Source organism: Lissotriton vulgaris, chromosome 6, assembly GCF_964263255.1.
Source record: "Lissotriton vulgaris chromosome 6, aLisVul1.2, whole genome shotgun sequence".
Classification (NCBI taxonomy): domain Eukaryota; kingdom Metazoa; phylum Chordata; class Amphibia; order Caudata; family Salamandridae; genus Lissotriton; species Lissotriton vulgaris.
Genome location: NC_141694.1, coordinates 1,071,617,171 through 1,071,641,490, shown reverse-complemented (window position 1 = coordinate 1,071,641,490; position 24,320 = coordinate 1,071,617,171).

The following is a 24,320-nucleotide window of genomic DNA, read 5'->3' as shown; positions in this document are numbered from 1 at the left end:
GAGGTCGTTTACGAGTCATATCTTTACGTCCTCAGTCGGGCTGGAATTTTCAGCTCGGGTCCTACTGTCTGCACCAGGACAGTACTCTCCGGACGGATGAAGGTTAATCAATGGGCCAGAATGTAATTTTTACAAAAAAGAGTATTAGGAACTTGTGATAAATGGTAGAGGAGCTCATGAAAATTAGTTTTGGCAGGGAAAAGGGTGTGGCCGGACATGACATCATATCACAGAAATGTTTTCCTGCCCTATCTATTTGTGACCCATTCTGCCTCTGGGTCACATGACTTGGTATGGGTGATAATAGAGCTTTGTACATTCCTCCCAGAAAGCCACACACAACAAGGAGCTTAGGTGTGCCTGGTTGGGCTATCACTGGCAGGATGGGAGGGAGATGCTGGACTCAGTACCACTTACATTTGAAAAAGGCAGTGTCCTGTCTTCATACAAAGGGCTGGACACCCCCTGTAATTAATCTGGAGCCACGACAGAGAAGGCAGAGTATCTTTGCTCTTCAAAGGCCTGCCCATAAAAGTTTCTCCATACTTTAAAGGCACAACCGGGTATATATACTGGACCTCAGACCTCACCACTTCAGTATACTTCTGGACCTCTGGATACTCTGTCAGGAAGGACTGCTGTGCTGCTGAAAGTACTGCCACTATGCTGAACTGCTGCTCTGAAAGACTGCTGTCCTGCTGATCTGCTGCCCTCTTGCCAGGATGAGAAGTAATGGACCTGCATCTATTGAACCCAGAATCCAGACTGACTTCAATGGCTAGTTGACTGGCCTCCTGACCTCGAGCCTCAGGGACACAACAGGCTTCCAACAACCTTGCATCTATACCTGGACTCTGCCATCTGTGAGCCAACCCTGCAAAGTGGTGCTAACCCCAATCCTATACCCTAGGAAGTGGGCTTGAGGGAGTCTGCTAACTTCTGTGGATCCAGCAGAACTGAAACATCTTCTCTGCTGCGAAGTGCAACCCTGGGCTGAACTGATTCAGCTCCGCTGCTGTGTGGATTGGACCCATTGCAAAGGTGCGCATCAATGCCGCAGCCAGCTATGACTTCGGATCCGCCTCGGTGTGACGCATCCTCAGCGCAAGCTTGTCAACGGCAACCTCGACAAAGACACCTGACTCCACAATGCAGCCTTGCACCTTCTTGGAACCGACGCATTGCCCCAACTGCCTGTCGCAACCTCGACACTGGACTTCACATTGCAATCCCCATCAATGGGATCCACTATGACGACTCAGGTCCTCACATCACAGATTAACTGCATCTTATAACTGATGCATTGCTTCAGCCGTGCAACACATCTTCAATGCTGATCCCTGCAACACTACCCAAACCAGTATTTAAGGTATGTTGTTCAGCGGGCCTGACGGGGTCACTCTAATCGGCCCAGGCTCCATCATGGTCACCTAAACTTGTGGCTTTGCCCAGGTCGGGTGCGACCAGTTATCCACAATTGAAACTTTGTGCTTTTTTGGACCTATTTTCACTAACATATTTAAACTTGAATATCTCCAGTTCTTTGAATTGGATATTTGTTGTTTTGGTCTTGTTTTATTTATCAAAAGAAGTTGCTTTTCAAACTTGGTGTGGGATCCTTTTTGTGAGGTGTTTTTTTACTTTATTACTGTTTGAACTGTTGCAGAAGTACTTTACACATTGTCTCTAAGTTAAGCCGGACTGCTCTGTGCCGAGCTACCAGGGGGTTGACAACAGGTTAATTTAGGGTTGGCTTGAGCCTCAACTTGACAAGAATTGTGGCTGTTGCTTGACCAGGGCTCACATGCCACTCAACCTACAACCCAATTTCTTACATATTCAAAATAGGAATCAGTCGTATCTTTTAGTAATCTTTATGAAATGGGAATTAAAAACAGAAAGCTGATCAAGGTTAGTTGGAATATCCCATCACCTTGAAGGATACTTTTCGGGGGAGTCAGTAAGTTTGTTTCCAATTTTGTTGTGGGCATTACATACAATAGGACAACAGTAAGCCATTTTTTTTGTGTGTGTAAATACTTTGAATAAGTTAATTGTCTCTTTTTCTATATGAGCGCCTCTTCCCACCTCTACCAATTTGGGGTTATTCCTGCCCCATGTGGTGTTTTCTCCCGCCCTTGAGATGGATAACTCTCTGACTGGGAAGGTGCCTGCAATGAGTAAGTGAATGCTCAAACATTGAAGTATTTCTGGATGTTCATCTACTCAGGTGGGTATCTCCAGCCTGAACTTTCACTACATGCCTGTTGAAGCAGATCTGACAGATTTGCTGACACATAAAAAGATTATATTTTAATGTAATATTGCATGTGAGTAAACCCAGATATAAGTGAAAATTCACTTTTTTGTAAATACGAAACTTGAGTTTAGCGTCATACAACCAAATTTACAATGCAATATGCATGCATAAATTCCTAATACACATGTAAATGGCTTTTTAAGGCAGATTTATGATGCACAAATTACAGAATAACTCTCATACATAGATTTATTCAGACATACATTTTCATAGCTGGAATGCACTGGAATGTTTGGAACCCTGAAAATGTCCTTCTGCGTTGTTACTCATAAACTATGTTGGAAGGTTCCCACGCTATCGCTCATGATTTTTGATGCCAAATTCTTTCAGAGAGGGCTTTGCGTAAAAAAAATGCACCTCCTTGAGGCACATGTAAAGTAAGAGAAAACATTGTCTAACTTTAAACTTTTCACTCTCCATGTTTGGTGCAATGTACTGTAAACATACAATAAAGTTTAAAAGATAGTCTGAGCATAATATTTTGTACTGAAAGGATGCCTTTTCAAGACAAAACTAATGCTACACATCACACGCAAAACGTTAAGTTATGGTGCAAAGTTGTGGGCGTGGTTTAAAGCAGTGTATGTTCTTGTGCTTGGGAAAAGAGCAGCAGCTTCAAGCATTTGTAGATAAGGCCCTGTCCTGCTCTCTACTTCTCAAGCAATGCAGCTTAGTCACTTTGGTTGCTGCGCTGCATGACTTTCAGTGAATGTGTCTCACTGTTTTATTCTTTTTCTCCGGGGCAGGGCATATTCCATTATCTTTGCTCTTTACTTTCTGATCATATTATGTTCATTATATTTTTCACTATTAGTCTAATAAAATTGAGTTAAATTAGCTGAAAAATTATCTCCCCCAACAGCTGATTTAAGTAAACAATGCTGTTAAATGTATCTTTTGTGTGCTTGCAGGTGAGAGTGTGTTTATGTGAGAGTGTGTGCGTGTAAGTGGGAATGTGTGTGCATTTGTAAGCATATGTGTGAGTGAGTAAAAGTGAAGGTCAGAGGGCGTGTGATGTCACTTCCACTACCCTGGCATTTTGGTGAATTGACGTGCATGTAGATGATGGAGGTAAATGGTGACGTACCGGCTGAGATTTTTACCAATTTTTTCCTAAGTGTCCCCCGTCTTCTGTGATCCTGGGGCTTTGGTGGTGGCTGGGCAGAGTGCCTCTGGCACAGAACACTCTGGCAGCATTATGCTGGCTGATACAGCCGTAGAATGCAGGTCCTTGAAGTCTGTTCTGGCCAAATGGAGCTGTTTTCTCTGGAGGATTTGCTAGGTTGGTAAACTGGATGTTTTGTGGTGATAGATTTGAAGCTTGATTGATGTGTCTTCTAGTGTCAACAGTCTCTCAGACTTTAATATGGCTGCCTCAAGTGACAGAAAGAGGATTTGCTCTCATTGACCTTAGAAATGGTGTGCTAAATTGTATAATTTTTTACTATGCAATTTATGGAGTTTTTTGTAAAATTACACAAAACTACACTTTCAGTATGAAGTGTGGTTTGTTGGTACAACGCATTACTTTTTGGAGGGTACACATCCAGTAATTGAGCCTGTCCTGGCAGAGTGGTGGTTTGAGGATGGAGGACAAACATTGGAGACACAAAAAAGTAGGCTACCTGCTGCATGGCTGCATCTCCGCTCTTCTACTCTGACCTCACCAGCACAGGCTCCTGGAATCTCTACGCCCGATTCCTGACTCTACTTTCATGATGCTGAAAGCAGCATCAGGATTGGCCTAAGCGCTGAGGATTTGGGCTCCCAGTGAGACTGGAAGCCTGTGCTTGCTCTCTACAATGCAGCTGGGGTTGGAGAGAGAACTTCAGTGGGCATGACGGTTTGGAAGGTGTGAGACGGCCGGCCAAACTATCATGCGCACTGACAACAGTGCCCTGCTCACCACTTTCCCTCCATGACGGCTCCACTCCCAAGCCTTGGCTATTGAAAGAAAAATAAAACGAAAATAAACACTTTTGTCAATGTTTTATTTTTAAAGTTTTGAGGTTGATGGGGGGGCGGTGCTCCTCCACCACAGGGGAGGAGCTGCCGCTGTACACATCATGTGAAAAAAATGTTGTGAGATACCGGCATGGTCCTAGTTACAGCAGAAAACAACACTCAGTGAAACATTTTCTGTGCAAACCATTCTTCTGTGGGCAAAAAACGAGTTAATTTGCAAGATGCTAAATTAATAATAATAATCCACATTTGTAAAGCGCACAATCACCCGTAAGGGTCTCTAGGTGCTGGGGGCTGTCGGGAAGATTAAGCAAGCTATTGCCCAGAGTCACATGGTGCTGGGCTAATCTGCCACCGGTGCCGGGGATCGAACCGTGGTCCCCAGATTCCGGAGTCAGTCGCCCTGGCCGCGGCGACTGACTCCGACAAGTTCCAGGAATTTTGAAAATGTTTCAGTGTAATTTTGCCAGGCCTGGCAGGAACTGATGTGTACACTGTTACATGTCTTCCTCACATTGCCTAAAGCAACTTTCTTTTCTTTCTCTGTGACCCTTTTTTTCTTTGATGAGATTGTTGAATTGGAACAAGAGTAGGAATGGTAAAGACGCTTGAAATCAATATGTTTCCATACTTCCCTCATAGCCAAGTTCAATCTGGCATCTTATACCAGATTTTTATTTGGCTTGAGTGTTATTATGTCTTTATCTGGTGGCCTCCTTGTGGAGAGGGCACCATCACCGAAACTGGTAACGGACCTACTCAAGCCCAAGATCACAGTTGCATGTGGGGTCAGAACCACCTTGTCACGAATGTAATTTGGGGTGGTTAGAAGGGCCACACACCTTCTGCCCATTAGAGAAACTGCCAATAAAATGGAAGGTTCTTACTTTTATTACTGAGGGTGTGTGATCAATCATAGGGAATGCATGATTATATACTATAATGCATTTGAAACTATCAAGAGATTTACTACTGTGAAAGTGGGAATATGTCTGCTTCTATGGTGGAAATAGAAAAAAAGCACTCCTAATATTAGTGAGCTTGTGGAGAAAGGAGACTTCTCCATGGAAAAAATATTTTTTCTCTGTGAAAATAAAAAAAGGTTGCAAAATACAATTTCTCTAATGCAATATATTTGCATAAATATATACTCTGTACATTAACATGTGAAAATATCTTCACGTTGTCTTAAGAGAATGTTCGTGTTTTTGGGAGTCCTTGAGCCACAGATACCTTTGAGACGGGGAGCAAGCTATTTTCTTCTTTTTTAGGTCTGACATTAACAAGACCTTTAAATTTTACTAATGTGTCTACACACACACACACACACACATAAATATATATATATATATATATATATATATATATATATATATATATATATATATATATATATATATCAACGCTGCGTCGACTCCCTTCGCTTTCCCCAAAAAGTCAAGCACTTCCAAGGGGTAGCTTAGTGGGTCTTTATTCAGCAAACAGCTCCACCAAACACAGACGCGTTTTGGAAATTCCTTCGTCAGTGTTAACTCAGATCACTGCGAGGAAGCTTTTTAAATTCATTTACGTCACCCGACAAACAACCTCGATGACCGCGTGCGAACCGTTCACAATGCATATCTCATGGCGGCCATCTGAAAATAGTACTTTTCATTATATCTATATACTGACTTTCACATTAACACATTACTTCTGTGTCAAAACGGTTCTTCAATTCATATTAACAACAAAATCTTAAATATCCAACCCATACATGCCAATACATATAATGAGTGCCTTTTTCAGCAGGCATTATGATAACATATCGTAATTCATCACAATAAATGCTGTGTATCAGCGCTGCCTATGGTTTATCCGGGCTGCTTTACCGGGTCCAGAGTTGAGCTGATTAGCCCTCCAGTTACAAATTTGGCCGTGTATTGGCCCAATCCCATCTAAGACAGACCATATATTTCATGACGTGCCAATCGTCAATCAATTAATATGGACAAATCCCGCAATATCAAAAGATCACTCCTTGTGTCGGACAATGCATTCAAAAATGTATTTCTTCTTGAAGGGCTGAAAAATCTCAAAACATGTAAGTGACGGTTTATATATACAGTGTACAATATTTACAGTGAAAGGTCATAAATGACTGTACTGTTATCGAATATTCAAAGATTCAAGAACTCTCAGGGAAACATTTCCCTAAATGCGCCACAAGCTCCTTCCCACTGTTCAGCCCATGGGGTGCCTTAGTCTGTAAATCGATCAGATAAATCAGGTGCATTTGGAGCGTAATATATATATAAAAAACTATAGGTTTCACACATGTTATAGTTAGCTGGACATTTCACTCATACAAAACCATTGAAATTCCCCCGTTATAGTTAGTTCAGTTAACTATAACTCGCTCGCCCGCAATGCACTGCTAATGATGTCACATATTAAATCACTCTTGTACATTCTAATCTGGCATCTTGGAAGAGGGAAGGATTGATTAGTAAGAAGGAATATGATTTCTTGAAAAAGGATTTTCCTATTACTCCGACGTTGTATCTTTTACCAAAGATCCATAAAGGCATAACACCGATACCAGGGCGACCAATTATTTCCGCCCAAAATAGCCTGTTGGAACCCCTCTCCAAATATGTTGATTTCTATTTACATGAATATATGGAGGCCTTGCCTAGTTACCTAAAAGACACTGGTGACTTTTTGATGAAACTGAAAGAAGTTGTGTGGAAACCTAACTATCTTTTTCTAGTCATGGATATTACATCATTGTACACCTCTATTAATCATGTTGATGGTTTAAATGCGATTGAATACTTCTTGTCTACTAGAGACATCAAGTATTATGAACATAGTAAAATGCTCATCAGCATGATTGATTTGTGCCTTAAAAATAACTTTTTTCTTTTCAATAATGAAGTCTTCCAGCAGCTGCGTGGTGTCGCCATGGGTGCGTGCTTCTCCCCCAGCTACGCGTGTTTACACGTGGGCTGGTGGGAGAGGCACGTCCTGGGTGGGATCCGCAGTTGTTTGGAGGAGGATGAAACTGGCATTGTAAAGATGTGGCGCTTCATCGATGATGTTTTTATAATCTGGCAAGGGTGTAAATCATCAGCTAAAGAATTTGTTAGTAACATCAACAACAATTCTCTAAATCTAGAATTTTGTGCCAACATTAGCAATGTAAGTGTCAACTTCTTAGATGTGGAGGTCTACATTAAAAATAACGAGATCATGACTAGGATGTACAGAAAGTCCACAGCTGGAAATTCAATTTTACATGCCCAGAGTAACCATCCACATCATCTTATTAAAAGCATCCCTTATGGGGAGTTTTTAAGAATTAGACGCATATGTAACAATGAGATTGACCTCATGAATTGTTTGAATGGATCTTACCAGAGATTTTTACGAAGAGGCTATGAAGTCACTAACCTCACTAACTCTCTTAAAAGGGCTTTATCTACTCAAACAGTTGCAATGGTAGAACAACCTGCTTTAGTTACTCCAGAAGAGGTTGTTGCTACAACTGAAAAATCTTCCATTCGCCTAATCACCACCTTTAACAATCAACACAAAAAGATGAGGCAAATCATTAAATCCAACTGGCCCATCTTAAAAACAGACATTGTGGTGGGCCCTTTGTTGGGAGACATGCCCAATATTACTTTCCAACGAGCACCCTCCATGAGGGATGCTCTGGTTAAAACTAGCCCTGAAACCATTATTAAATCTAATTGGTTCTCTAACAAAACAGGTTTCCGTAAGTGTAGTTCATGCCGGGCATGCAAATTTGGTATGAACACCAGTGAGTTTGTTGAGGGTCTAACGGATGCTGTGATTCCTATTAAGAATGTGTATACTTGCAAAACTGACCATGCGGTCTATGTTCTCAAATGTACGTGCAAGTTACAATATGTCGGCAGCACTAAGTTGCAGGTATACAATCGAATCTTACAGCATCTCCGTGCCATTGTTAATTCTGACCCTAATTATCCAGTGGCACGCCATTTCAAACTGGTGCACGATAACAATCTTAATGACCTGCAATACTTTGTTATTGACGCAGTCCCCCCGAACAAAAGGGGTGGAGACAGAGAGAAGAGACTTAGACAGTTGGAAAGTCAATACATTTTGAGGTTAAATAGTAAGATCCCTAATGGCCTGAACATGGGAGAAGATCTAAATAACTTTTTGTAAATATTTTATCCCATCATATGCATGACTTTTTTATAATGGATTTTATACCTATTTATATGGTTTAATCTATTTATTTATGTTGAGGATGGTCTATGAAGATTTACATTGTTTACTCTGATAATCAATTCATTGATAATATTGATTTCTATACTTTTCACCTATAATCCAGCTGTATTACTATGAAATTTAAGGTATGCCCGATTTCTTGCTGCTATATATGAATCTAATAAGGTGTGATTGCCTTTTTCTCCCCCCATTTAGATATATGCACTGCTGCATTTTTGCACTCTTTTGGCACTTTGCACTTTATCACTAAATTTTTATTCTGCCCCAGGTTTTTACCTGGATATACCATGTTTGCTCCCAATTTCTGGGATTATGCACCCTGCACTTTTCTTTGTTGCACTACAATTCTATTTGCGGTTTTGACATCTATTTACTGGTTATATAACATGTCCCACTGACACTGGTTTATATTGTTCAGTTACAATGTATATTTTAATACTGTGGTCATCCATTGGGCACTTGCCCTTTATGCCTTCAACAGATTCAATTTTTATATTGTTAGAATTGTATAGTGATTTTAATATTGTTGCATTCATGCACTTAATTGCACTGTACATTGCATTTGGATTGTCCGCTTTATATACTGAAGGATATTTCCTTTATGTCTATTATTTTGTGGGAGGAGTTTCGTTTGTCTACCAGTATTTAACCACTTATGTCTCTGGGTCTTGTCATGTGATCAAGTCCGGGTTTCCCGGACGAAACGCGTCATGCTGCCATCCCCATTGATGGAATAAAGCACATAATTTTTTTCTAAAATCCTTGGTCTGTGGTCTGTACCTGGCTGTGTCCGTTTGCTGTTCTCGGCGCTTCAGGATCGTGGATTCTTATATATATATATATATATATATATATATATATATATATATATATATATATATATATATATATATATATATATATATATATATTCACTGAAAAAACTATAGGTTTCACACATGTTATAGTTAGCTGGACATTTCACTCATACAAAACCATTGAAATTCCCCTGTTATAGTTAGTTCAGTTAACTATAACTCGCTCGCCCGCAATGCACTGCTAATGATGTCACATATTAAATCACTCATGACATGGTCAGTGACATCACTCATGACATCACTGATGACATCTCAAATGACATCACTGATGACATCACTGATGACATCATCTAGTGAATGTGTGTCTTTCTGAAAAATAAACATTTATTATATATGTATATCTAAAGGTCGATGGAAGAATAAATGGGTAAATAAATGTCTAAATGGATTTTTTTTTCTAAAATTGATTCTATAACTGACTTATTAGGTGTACCTTAGTGAATACATGTATTAACCAGTAATGTTTAAATATGTAAATATCTGTATCAGTGTCTAACTTTGTGTATAAGTGGCTGCATGGGTTGGTGAGTAGCTACATGTGTGTTTATGGCTTATTAGTTGGTTTTTGTAGCATCAGTATGAGTGTCTGTATGGTTCAGTGGGGGATATTACTTAGCGTATAGATGCATGAATGACTGACTCACTGTTTGTATGTGTTTTGAAGACAGCATGTGTGCAAGACTGTATGGGTGGATGAGTTTGTGTATGGGTGTGTTAGTGAGTGAATGACTGTCCCAATAGTGTCTTTATGAGTAAGTACATATGTTTTCAACTAGCATATGTGAGTATTGATGTATATAAGTGAGTATATATGAGAGTGAGAGATTGGAAGAGTTCCTGTATAAATAAGTATGTGTTTCTTTAAGTGATTGTTTAAGAGAGTAAGTATGTGTATGTTTCTGTAGAAGTAAGTGTAGTGGTGTGTGTATAGCTGTATATGCAAGTAAATGGATGTTTGATAGTTTATTTGCATGTGTGAGTATGTGTGTGAGTAACTCTATGTATGAGTGTCGGTGTGTAACAGGATGTATAGGTGTATGAGTAAATATGATGAGTGAGTACATGTATGAGTGACTGTATCAAAATGTTGGTGAATGAGTGGATGTGTATGTAGATGTTGGAATTACTGAATAGGTTGTTTGAACTGGTATTGGCATCTCCATTTTTTTGAAAATTATATTTTCTATTTTTGAATGTGTGTATCAAAGGTTATATTAGGGTGAGAGGAGGTCTGCCACTCTTTCACAAGGATGATGTCATCAGTGATGTCATCAGTGATGTCATTTGAGATGTCATCAGTGATGTCATGAGTGATGTCACTGACCATGTCATGAGTGATGTAATATGTGACGTCATTAGCAGTGCATTGCGGGCGCGCGAGTTATAGTTAACTGAACTAACTATAACAGGGGAATTTCAATGGTTTTGTATGAGTGAAATGTCCAGCTAACTATAACATGTGTGAAACCTATAGTTTTTTCAGTGAATTTCTAAGGTTTTTTAAATGCTTATTTTTAACTATAACGTGTGTGAAACCTATGGTTTTTTCAGTGAATTTCTAAGGTTTTTTAAATGCTAATTTTTAACTATAACGTGTGTTAAACCTATGGTTTTTCAGTGAATTTCTAAGGTTTTATAAATGCTAATTTTTAACTATAACGTGGCTGAAACCTATGTTTTTTTCAGTGAATTCCAAAGGTTTTGTAAATGATAATGTTTAAATGTATTAATTGTTATATTTTTTTATACTGATTTACCACATTATTTTAAATTATTTATTTTTAGATATTTTTATTTATTAAATTACATTACATATTTTTTATATTATTTGAAAAACAATTATTTTTAAATATTGAAATTGTAATTTTTTTGTATTTAATAATTTTTTTAATGTATATATATTTTATATATCAGGCAATGATATCCTATGGAAGGAAATTCAAGTTACTGGTAAGTACAGTTAAATTTACTTTTCAGGAATAGTAGTGAGCTGAAAGATGCAGCACTGAGGTCTCTCCTGATAACAGGTGAGTAAATCGGTATTCGTAGTTTGGCTGATTTTAGAGGAATTTTTTTAAGTTCAAAAACTCCACACTTAGAAGAATTTCCAAGTGAAACCAGTCAATGTTAGCCTATGGAAGGATATTCAAGTTACTGTAAGTATGGTTAGAATTACTTTTCAGGATCAGTAGTGCGCTCAAAGATGCAGCACTGACATTTCTTGTGATAACTGGTGAGTAAATTGGAATTCATAGTTCAGCAGAATTTACAGGAATATTTTGCTCAATAGTGAAGGAAGGGGGCGGGCCTGAGGTAACATGTGTGCAAACACATCCTATGGTGTGTTTTAGATTGGGGAATTAATTCCACTTCAACCCTGAGGTCCCCTGTGAGCCAACTAGCCCACCAGGTACCTCCAGTATGCACCAGGCAGCGGTGTTGCAGAGAGGTGTTCAAAGGGCATGCCCCCTTTTTACAACACTCTGCCACACAGCTCTGTGGCGCTTACTGGAGATACCTGTTGGACTAGTTGCCCCCTAGGGGACCTCTGGATTGACCAGGAATTAATTCCCCAACTTAAAACGAGCCTCAGGGCATGTTTGCACTCACATCAACTCAAGCCCCGCCCCTAACTTCACCACTGTGCAAACGCGCCCTGTAGAGTGTTCTAAGTTGGGGGATTAAGTTCCCTTGCATACTGGGATCCCTGGGGGCCAACTAGCCCACCAGGAACCTCCAGTATGCACCAGGAGGCTGCTTTGCAGAGAGCTGTAATGAAGCTACGCCCATTTTTACACCTCTCTGCAACGCAACCCCCTGGCGCGTTTGCAGAGGGGGAACTAATTCCCCTTGCATACTGGGGGTCCTTGGGTGCCAACTAGCCCACCAGGAACCTCCAGTATGCACCAGAGAGGTGTAAAATAATTACTTTGCCTTGGGGTGGCGGTCCCCGGGACAGTGTGGAGGGATTGGGGCCCCCCACACTTCTTTTTCGCTATGCCCCCAGGATTTGGTCCCCCCAGGGGGTAATTTGAAAAAAAGCAGACTGTTTTGTACTCCGTGATTTTTTGGGAAAAAAAAAAATTGGCCTTGGGGGTCCTTGTGGGACCCCCTGAGCATGCCTAGAGGGTCAGGGTGTTTCTACCCTGCCCCCTTTTTGTGTTCTACACATTTGTTTTTCTGCTTTCTTGTGCCTCAGTCTACCAAGCACAAGATGGCTGCCGACACTTCCTGGTTTGGAGTGTTCACAGCCAATGAGCATGCAGCTTGTGCTCAGAAAGGTACGAGTACCGTACGAGTACGGTACGCATACCCCGCGATTTTTGTCAAAGAAATATTTTAAAAATTTGGCCTTGGGGGGTCCTTGTGGGACCCCTTGAGCAGGCCTAGGGGGTCAGGGTGTTTCGACCCTGCCCCCTTTTTACGTTCTACACGTTTGTTTTTCTGCTTTCTTGTGCCTCAGTCTACCGAGGCACAAGATGGCTGCCAACACTTTCTGGTTTGGAGTGTTGACAGACAGTTGACAGCCAATGAGCATGCAGCTCGTGCTCGGAAAGGTACGCATACTTACGAGTACCGTACGCGTACTGTACAGAGTACAGTACAGAGTACGGTAAGCTTCTATGGATATACTTATGATTTTAGTTATGATTTTCTCAGAAACTACTGAACAAATTTACACCATTTAACAAAAAGCGGGATCTGCGAACCGAACTCTACCTCTCTGCCAAATTTGGTGTAATTCTGTCCAGCCGTTCGGGCTGTAGCCCTGGCTAAAGGTCCTATGGAAAATTGCATGGGGAAAACACGTTTTGAGACCCCCTTTTTTCTCAGCCCCCGCTTCACGAATCACCCCCAAACTTTTCAGGGAAGGAGCGGAGCGGAGCAGGCCATTTTCTTGGAGAAATTTGTGAAGATTCGTCCACCGGCGCCAAAGTTATTCCAAATAGAATATTGCGGATTTCCTATGGAAACTAGGTTTTAACTATACCTACCTACTGGCAACCGCCAGTAGGTAATATATATATATATATGCATATATACACACACACACACATATATCTATATATATTCATACACCCACACACACACATACACTGCATTTACTTTGAGCTGTTGTCAGACAGCCCTCTTCATCCATTAGTCTATTGTTTTGGGTACATTTTTCTTATGCCCATTATAGCATATAGCAGGAGATAATGGATCACCTGTATTATGCTCTTTCACAAAGCACACATCCAAACAACGCTGCAGCCAAGTGTGCTTAGGTAACCCAGTTCACAAATGAGTACTCTTCAAATGCCTCATCTGATACATACAAAGCCTGAAACCACATTAGGACCTAGTATCTCAACAACTGCATACATTTGCACAAACCCACCAGACATATCCATACAGGTGGACTCCTACTCGCACCTCCCCTCCACATATGCAGAACCAGATCCTGTGTTTTTTTTTTATTTGAAAAGTTTTATATAGCACTAGCTAGACCCGGAGGTATCAGAGCGCTTTACATGAGTTACAGGTTACATAGTTACATCACTTAAATCCGAGCCACAGGAGGAGGAGCAAAACACACAGGATGATGGATGGAATGTTGCACAATGGCAAAACATTCACCCCCAGTCACAGATCTGGGTTTAATCCATCGTTATTTTGGTCACCAAGCCACCCCAGTTCAGACATGGCCATATGCAAATCAGTCTTGACCCTGTGCCTCATGGGAACAGTCCAGCCCGAACTGCCAAGCCATGTCTTCCCTGGACTGGAATCAAGCATCCTAGTACCAGTTTCTGGCTATCAGCCGTCTTCAGCCAGGATAGCTTGACTCCAGTGGCATAGTGAGCAAGGGACCCACCTCTGGGCATACCTTTCCCACATAGGGTGAACAGCAAAACACACAAGATGATGGATGGAATGTTGCACAATGGCAAAACAAAAGGAGGAGGAGGAGGGGGAGGGAGGGAATACACAATGGGAGAAACGAGGAAACAATGTCAGATGTCCGACTGGGTAGGTGACGGCTGAGGGGGTGAAACCAGGGCCAGACTCCTCTTTAGCTGCATGTGACAGCTCCACCGGGCATTGGCCAAGGTTGCTCGTGCATCAAGGTGAGAACAAACAGTTTTGATGCCTATGGGGCGTTGTCAAGGTCCAACAGAAGTTCAGAGGAACGTTATTTATGAGTTATATATAGTGTTGGTTAGACCCATAGGTATCAGAGCACTTTACATTACGTTACATAATGTTACAGGGAATGAAAACAAATACACATTACGTCAAAAATTAAATAACAAATTGGGATAGGAAAAAAAGGTGAGACAAATATAGAGGAGGGGGAGGGTGAGGGAAAAGTCCACAGGATAGACAAAAAGAGCAGGAGAGACGAAAGGAAGTCTTCCCAAAGACCGACTGGGTAGGTGATGTCCGAGGAGGGAATCCACAGCCTAACACCCCAATAGCTAAACAGGTAGCTCAATCGGGCATCAGTCAGATAGCTATGTCTCAACTGACGAGGGAAAGTTCATAGAAGGAAGTCCAGTGGATAAACAGGGTGGAAACTATGAGCAAGGACGGGTGAGGGCAAAAGTCAATAGCAGGAAAGAGAAAAATAGAGAGGAGGGGGTAGGGGTATGGTGAAGAGGAGAAGGGAGAAAGGTCCAGTAGAGAGATGCAGGAGAGTTTGCCCAAAGACCGGCCGGTCAAGAAGGGAAATCCATAGCCCATCTCCCCTTTAGCTCGCGAGGTAGCTCCACCGGGTGTCAGGCAAAATATCTAGGTCTCAGCCGCCGATTGAAAGATCTCCGATTCAAGTATCAAGGAGGGTGAGCAGGAGTGGGCTCGGGTGAGGGCTGATCCAGAAGAGGATGATGACCAATGATTTTAGATCAGGAGAGATACTTGATCCTGTGGAACGTCCCACCAGCTCAGTTTGGGAGTGCCCTGGTACCTCAGGAGCCCCCCGAGGCGGTAGTCGGGACTGGCCCCAGTTGCCATCTTGGGGACAGGCACTGCTTATAGCGGGTCCAGGGGCCACAGAGTGAAAAGAGCGCTGGAAAACTTTGAGTTCCGCTTTACACAGGAAACAAATATTGCATCGAGAAGAGTGTAAATGCGTATCGTGGGATATTGCGGCCGTCATTTTAGGCAGGTACAGGCAGCATTTCAGGAGCGATCACTGTGTAGGGTGAATACAGCGTAGCTGGGGAGTAAAAGCAGGTAGAGACTTTGCCTGTCGCCTTTTTTGGTGGCATAAGTGCACACTGACAGTCTTACTACTTCGAGGAAGAGAGGTGGCACCCGCCACCTAGGCGGACAGCCTCAATGTGAGGGCTGGATTGTCAGATGTTCCCCTGGACTGTACAACTTCAGGGGCCTGCATTGTTACCCTGGAGCTTATCTGACCCTCTTGGGTTGGAGAAGTACCAGCTATGTGTTCCTGTTGCGGTGGGATGGTTCAGCATAGCGCAGGGCTCATATATTTAAACGTCTCCCTTGGATCTGCCGGTTCACTCCGTGGGGGCAGGCCGTCGATCGGGACCCCCTCGCGTTGTGGGTGGAAGCTTGCCCAGGTGAGTAGGGTGCCAAATCTTCCCAGTGAAGATAGTTTGGAGTGAAGGTTGCGCCGGTAGACGCTTGCGGGTCTATGAGAGACTCCTGGCTCCGCTCACTCGTGTCTCCTCGCTTCTAACTCCTGGAACGACCTGACCCAGCACATCAGAGCCTCCTCCTCAGTTCTTGAATACTACAAGAATCTGAAGACCTGGCTCTTCACCTAGCCCTCACTCTTGATTGTCCCATACAGCCCCTGCTCCAGCGCCAGAATACCCTCCCATGTGAGTTGTGCGCTACGCAAAAGTACAAACATTAACCTAACATGGCAATTTTTTTTTTACCTTTAGCCAATACTTTTTTCTATATTTTGTCGCGTTCCTCGCTCGAAAATAAAGTTTTACAAAAACCATGACAAAACATGCATTCATTCACAAAGCCAAAAGGCCCATTTATTCTATTTACTTTTCCAATAATTTTGGAAATTGCCATCTTCTTTTCCAAGAACGCAATACAATCCAAAGCCTCAAGGTGTCGCTGGAGACACGTCTCACGGGAAAGAACTCCGGAATGGAATTGTTTTTTTATCTTATTATCTCAGAGAAGTCGAGTCTAAAACCGGCCGGCCGACTCTTGCTCTGTCTGAACTGCTACTGTAAGGCTTTGAGGAAATCAGTGTAATCTTCGCCCAACAGGCTCTGGCTGCTCCCACGGCCCGGGATGATCTCCTTTTATAGCTGTATGCGCATTGTGTAATCCGTGGCAGCCTCTGTATAGTTTCTGCTTGAGTGGCACAATTTGCATCTTGATGCAACTGATTCTACTGAATGCCTTTGTTATTCAAGGTAATTCAATTTTGACATGGCAGCGCTTTCTTGTACACATCTTTGCAACACGTTTGCATGTATTTGATACTTATAATTGTTTGTGATCACCTACATGGATTGATTCAATAAAAATAACCTTTATCGTTTTTGTTTGCAGATAACAACAGCCATTGCAGCTTGCTCTTATTGGTCAAATAGTGCTGAAGTCAGTAAGAATATTTACATAAAATACTTTGATGGCCAAATTCACTTAAAAAGTTGTAATGTGCAGCTGCGGCTTAATTTCCTCAGTTGAATGCAGATTGAACTTCATGTTTGTAAGACTATTTTTCATCATAGCACCAGAGCAAGCGAGGAAACCAGGAAAGGGAGAAAGGAGGAAGAAGAGAAAGGCAGAAAAACAATGATAAAGGGAGAAAGCAGGGATGGGAAAGAATTTGAAGAGTAAAATAAAGAAACAGGAAGTGTAGAGTGGCAGAAGAAAGAGGTGTGAGTTGGAATTAAAACTTGGCTGCCTTGGTATGTGTCCATCCGGGCATTCAGCAGTGCAGGCACCAGGTCTCATAAGAAAATCTTTGGACCCCTCTGCGTATTTGTTTTTACAAGTTAAGCGTGATAAACGCTGTACGATTACAAATGGTGATAGGCTATTGCCTTAGTGCATTGGCATATTTTTTTCATTCATAGGAAAAATACTTTCCCCAACAGAAAAGCCTCTTCAGCTACTCCTCCACCCATTTTGTTAGTGTCCCTTTCACCGCTCCACTCTCGAATGAGATTTAGTGGGAAAAGGCCAGAGAGAGGTTTAATAATACTGTGAGTGTCTCCTAAAATACCCGGGCTGCCCTCCCTTGAATGCCCACTTCACACCAATTAAGTGGTATTGACTCAGTATTATTCCTCGTTTGATAATATTGCACCACAGTAAAAGCGTTTCTCATTGCAAGGTAATGTTTATGCATACTAGAATGTATGTGGATCAGGCAGGAGGAATGCACATTGAAAACAGGGGTAAGAGGAAAAAAAGACTTAATGAATTGAGCCCCAAATTTCTGCATAGAGACATGACATGCTAAAATGCATTTTAGCTAAGTATCTTTTTTTGCTTGAAAAATTTCTCCTGTCCAAATGTCCATCAGTTTTAGCCAGATTGGTAGGCGTAAACACACCACACCAAAGCAGAAAAGATCAACTTTTACCCTTGACAGGCGGAAACTTACCAACGTTTACAGAATGGGAAACTCCTTACAAAAAGATAGCGAATACCCATAAACTTGTGAATTTGTTGATTTTTCACCAAATTTTACAAGTAGACCCACCTTGAAATACCCACATCACCTACCACGTGAGCACATTTGCTTACATGGAATTTCCAGACTGGTGTAATTTCTTTCTGAGGAAATCACATCATTGAGGGTAAAATCCTGTCATCCTTGATTCTGTAAATCAGGAATCAGTTTTAGCACTCGTAAATCATGTTTTTAAAACCTAAACCACACTTAGGTGTGCCAAAAGTGTTATGAATTAGTCTATTGTGTGGACGTTCGAAAGCCATGGGTAGGGAGCAGCACAGATTAATCCGATTTGTTTAGAACGAAAGAATGCAAACTATAATCTGTGTGTGACTACATATTGTGTCCATGCATTCAGTGTGACCACAGAATACGCCTACGGTGTAGTTCTAAATTGACTGTGTACACTGTCCTTTTGAAAGTGGTGGAAACGCTGTTGATGTTTCAGCATATCATGTGTGCTCTTGGCCCTAGCCCAGGGCTAGTTATGGAATATTTTTGAGAACTGCATTACGGCCGCTGCCGCTGCAGGAGGGAGCGGTGGGGCCAGGTGAGAAGGAACTTCGAGAGACGACCACAAGGGAAAACTAAATAAATAATTAATTTTCCCGTGTGGTCGTTTCTCGGAATCCCCCCTCACCTGGCCCCACCGCTCTTACCTGCAGCGGCTGCTGTAGTACATTGTTGTGCAGCTCCTGACTGCTCACCAATGGATCTGCATATCAAAGTGCATATGCACCCAACATCGCTAGTTAGAGACGACCCTAAGAACATGGTCTCTGACTGTGCACATGAAGTGTAATGTTGTACAAAGGATTTTCTAGCACAATACTGATATTTTAATATTGATCAGTACTTGCATTGACTCCGACTCCTAAAATATAGTTAAGGTAAGATGATGTGGAGTTAAGGATAGCAAATTTATACTTCCCTATATATGCTTAACTTGGTAATATGTTGGTAGCCGATATTACGAGTTAATACAGGAGCAAGTTTATGCTCTTGAGCTCTATATTGTGAAATGCAACTGAACAGAGCATGAATATTCATGCTCCGGAAGCAGCACTTATTTCATCCATCCAGGGTGCATATGTTATTGTCTGATGTTTTACATAAGAGATTTAATTCTGTCATGATAAAAACAATATATAAAAAAGAATATCGCTAGCGGGTACAGGTCTTATGACATTACAGACCATGATTGATTGTTCACAAGTGTGGTTTATTATACCCACAGAAACAGTTGGTCGAAAGTAAGTAATTGTGAGATTTTGGCACTGAAGATTCATCCAAATGTTTACAATATGGCAAAGTTCATATTTTTTAAAAGCGGGCCTTAAACTCTAAAAGGAGCAACCGGGCATAAAGATGGGAATACCAAAGGTTGTCTTGTAACACTCTCCTGTCATTCTGTGCACCAGGAAGAGCAACCCCGTTACTGGTGATACACTTTCATAAGTAGAGAATCTGATGTCTTTTTTGATTGGGAAACCTATCATGTCAGCCCCTTTATCCCATGTTATTTTTTAACCAGCCCTCCACAGTTTCCAAGTGACCCCCAATAATCATTCCTCAATAATAGGGTACATAATTTCCCTTGCTACCACTAGCAGCTGATTGTATCCCAAACTAACACATATCTAACATTGCAGCGAAATGTTTGAGCAGTGCTAAATTTGAGCTGGTGGTTGCAGGTGTAGCCTACCTACATTCATTGTTGGGGACCTGAACTTATTTTTCCTCCTCAGACTTTGACCTACAACAAAAGAGTGAAAACACACAAAGGGGAAAGGAAGCATAGAAAAATGGGGGAAAAAATGACAACGGAGAGAGCAGGAATCTGCAAGAGCGATAAAGGAGTAGGGAATGCGTGGTGTTGGATTAAAGAGGTATACTTTTGAATCAGAACTACGCAGCCTTGGTATTCAGAACACCAACATACAATTGCACTGACTGAGGGATTCTGAGCAAAATCTTGGGGCCTGGTACTTATTCTTATACAAATTAAACACTGGGCTTGAACTTGATACCTGGGAGTTAGGAATATCTACCTGCACGTCATAAAGACAAGAATGTAACTTTCAGTGAGTAATATCTCCAGAAGAAAAAATGATGTTGAAACAACCTAACCAGCCTAATATTTTCTTGGAATTAAATTCTTTTAGTGTAACACTACGGTAAACATCTATTAACTTTAGACCGTAACAAGGTAATTTCAGTCTTAAGCCTGAGAGTATCCCCAGGAGCATTTTAAGGACTTTTGAATAAAGGTTGAAATAAACTGTTGAAGACTATATCATAGGGTTTGACTTAAAACATCCACTCAATCATTGATATTTTTATTTCTCACTATCTTGCTACAACACAGTTATTCAATTTAATAAAAAGTCTCACTTAAAAACGAAGAAATTAATTGGACCATTGCATTGGCTTTGGTGGACAATGTAGCCATGCAAAGTCACTGAGGAGTAAGAGCATAACTGCGGACTGGATATCCTGACTGGCTATGCAGTGCGACAGCAACTCAAGTCACACACTTCAAGGACCTCCATAGAAAGAGTTTATCAGTCTCACAGCATCGAGTGATACAATCACATCAGGATGAATCGGCACTAGATCCTTGTACACCACATTTCAATAGCTCTCCCTCCTCTTTTCTTTCTCCTTCCACATTGTAGGATTGCCGACCATCTTACCATTGGCCATCTTGTACTTCTTTGTTCCCTATAAATAGATAAAAAACAAAAGCCTTTTTGAGATAGGAACAATGGACACTGAGACAGTAAGGTTCCCCCCTTGCCTTTAATGTAAATGATTACCCTAAACAATTGTGAATACACTTCATGGATCTTCTCAGCAAATTTACAGACGTTCTTAAATCCCACTCTGGCTACCTGAAATTTACATTGGGCCCGCATATCACGGGGTGGACTTCTTCAATCATTTAAAAGTAGGAGGCCATTGTTGCATATGTTTAGACCTATGTAAACTTAACTTTGTTCAAAGGTTCAAAGGTTCAAAGTTTTATGCATGACTTACAGAGCCATCGCTAAAAATAGCGACACGGGTATTGGGTCTATTATCTCCCATTACACCCCTGGTAGGAATTTGCGCTCCTCCGGGAAGCTGCTTTTGACAACCCCCCGCGTACGAAGAGCTAAATGGGGTGGCAGGGCTTTCTCCACGCTAGCCCCTAAATGGTGGAATGATCTTCCTCTTGACTTGAGATCCCTTCCGTCCCTACAGAATTTCCGTACTGCCCTAAAAACTCGCCTCTTCCGACAAGCCTATATGTAAGGACATCTGTTTCAATTTTGATCGCATTGTTAGGCGCCTTGATACCTGCGAGTTATTGTTTATGCGCATTATAAATTTTTATCATATCATATCTTTGTATGAGACACATGAAAATTAGATCCACTTTTTCTCAAATACATGATTGTTTATTTTGAGAGATTTAAAGACAACCCTTTAGAGCAAAATACAATTTAGTTGCATCATGGCACCTTTGAAAAAAGGTTGTTCAACCAATTCTGTTAATATTGTTGTCAATAGATGACAATCGCATTTTATAAGAGTTTGAGACAAGTTTGTTTCAACATACTGTAGAGGCCACATGAGACAGATGTAGCCATGCGACTAAATAACAATGCTAAGTTTTTTTTCTAAACTGAAAGGTTAATTCACTTGCTGCAATTAACTGTGTTTAACTCCCGTACGGATGTCTGAATTCCAAGTGATGAATCAGACTCTGATCACTGAAGTACTTAAAATGAGTGCCAGCCAGCGGATTAAAAACAACTACGCATATTAACCGTTCTTTGAGGCCTCAGTGAGTGCACTGCGTGTGAAAAAGTGGTTATTAAAATTGCTATGAAAGCAGTAGGTGGCAATACCAAACGAGCTCTAAAAACAATTAATATTGTAGGCCACTATTTTGGCGGATAACATATTGTGTAATTCTTATTTAAACTTCTGGGAATATGGAGTGCCTATTATATATATATATTTTCTAATTGTTACCCTGTGTTGCCCCACTCAGCAGAATTAATTGAAAGCATAGCAGCGGGGTGCACAAATTTACCAAAATGTTCACAGAGTTAGCCTATCGCATCTCTGCCTTAACACCTCCATTTTGTAATCTGAATAACCTGGTGGGCGGTTGGCAGAGGCAACAACAAAAGCAGAAAAGCGCGCCGCCCATACGGGCAATTTACGTAGCGGGACATCTAGTCCTGCCTGGCCTCTGCGTCTCAGTGCTGGAATTAAGCGTCGGAGGTCCCTGGGCGCCGATGTATTAAGAGTCGCCTCACAGAGCAGCTGGTGGAAGACACCAAGCCCGCGAGACAATGAAAGAGAGGACACGTCGAGCCAGCGAGGACACAAAGCTGAGCACGTTCCCGACGCAGGCTGCGTCTTCGTGCATCACAGGCCCGAGGGCTGATTGATGGAATTTTTTACGGCTTTCCAAAGGCCTCGAGCCTGCTTCGCCGACCGCACCGAGCATATGTCCGCCTATTCCCCAAGGCTATATTTTAATGCGCACATCCATGAGGCCGTAGTTGTTTAGAGCGTGCTCCCACTGCTCTAATGGGACCTTTCCCATGACCCAGCGCTTCCTTCAGTTTGACACTTGATGCAGCCAAACGAGGGGGGATTCCGCAGGGATAGATAGCCATCTCGCCTGCTACTGAATGCGTTTTTTTGTTTAAGACCTTTTAAAATATATATATATATATATATTCGGGTTCACGGAGCAGTGTAGCTGAGAACCAATCATCGGAGCAGTTAAAACGGCGTCCTAAACAGGTCCCCATCTGTTCCAGACATGTTGTGAATTATAACTACACAATTGGTAAGCGCATGGCTCAGTCTGCGAGCAAGTGCGCGACTGAATATGCTGCAATAAAGCGGTTGCTATCCAATTTGATCATAAAAGATGAGGGCGGGGACAGTAAATCTAAGGCTTTGTATTTTCAGTACTGCTCTTTCAGTATTCTCATTTCTTTTGCGGGCAGGTTGACTGATGTTAAGGTACTAACAAAAATGGCCTAGAAACGGCGTATACAGTTTCAGTGCACATAGCAGCGGTTTTGTTTTCCCATTGTTTACCCTCTGTGTATTTGATGTTTGTAAATTGTATTTATTCCCCAACATTTTTTTTGTAAAGTGCATACACTTCTCCAAAGCAGCTTCGGGGCACTTAGCTGCTGCTGGCGTGTGTGTGTGTGTGTGTGTGTGGGGGGGGGGGGGGGGGGGGGGGGAAGGGGGAGAAAGCATTACTGGTCTTGCAATAAACGAGGCAGAGGGAATTGGTTAGCATCGGGTCCATATGCTGTACTGAAGTGGAAAGTCGTCATGATATTTACTGTAGTTCTGAAATCCTTCTCAGTGTTTCATTAGGAGAGTGCCTTGTGTATATAGTGATATCCCATTAACCTATGTGCATCCCGCTGGGCGAAGATTGTGGGCCAAGGGCCTACTCAAGTGGTGAAGAAGATGCATAATCTTTTTGATTGTGATACTGGGTTTTAATGCTAAAAAATAGTCAACCCTGGCCTGAGAGCCCATTCAGAAATCTGGATTTCACAGATCCAGATGCTGGCAGTGCCGATTTGGACTTACTCCTTCTGAGGTCGATACAATGGTTACAGCTGAGAAGGACATGGGTGAAATATTACTCAACCTCCTAGAGAAAATACTGTTGTGGTACATACTACATTCATAGTCAAAACGGTTATCCGATTTGTAACCCTACTTTTCCATTTTTAATACATATTTCACTAAATGCTGTGCATTTATTTAGCAATTTTATTCTATACTTTTCTTAATCCGGTACAAATTTGAGGATTTAGTAGAGCAGGATAATAAATATGTCATCCACATTTTCTTTTACTGGACCCCTAATGGTTTTATATAGCTAAAATTACATTATCGTGTTTCATTTTCTTGTGGTTTTTGGCAATTGAGGATGAGTCGAGGCAAATAGATGTCCTAAAATAGACTATCACACCGGAAAAATTGTTGAGGTTAAGAAGGGGAAGTGTTAAGACCTTTAGTACACACAATTAGAGTTAGGAACTTCGAAGAAATACAATGAAATATGCTTTTTTGGCTCCTAGTGGAAGGATAGTCTGAGGAGATGTAGGTTGATGTGCAATATACAACTTATTGCAAATAATAAAAGTTTACTCATATAGTTTCGTTTCTGTCGAATGAGCAGCTCAATGGGGCACAAAGA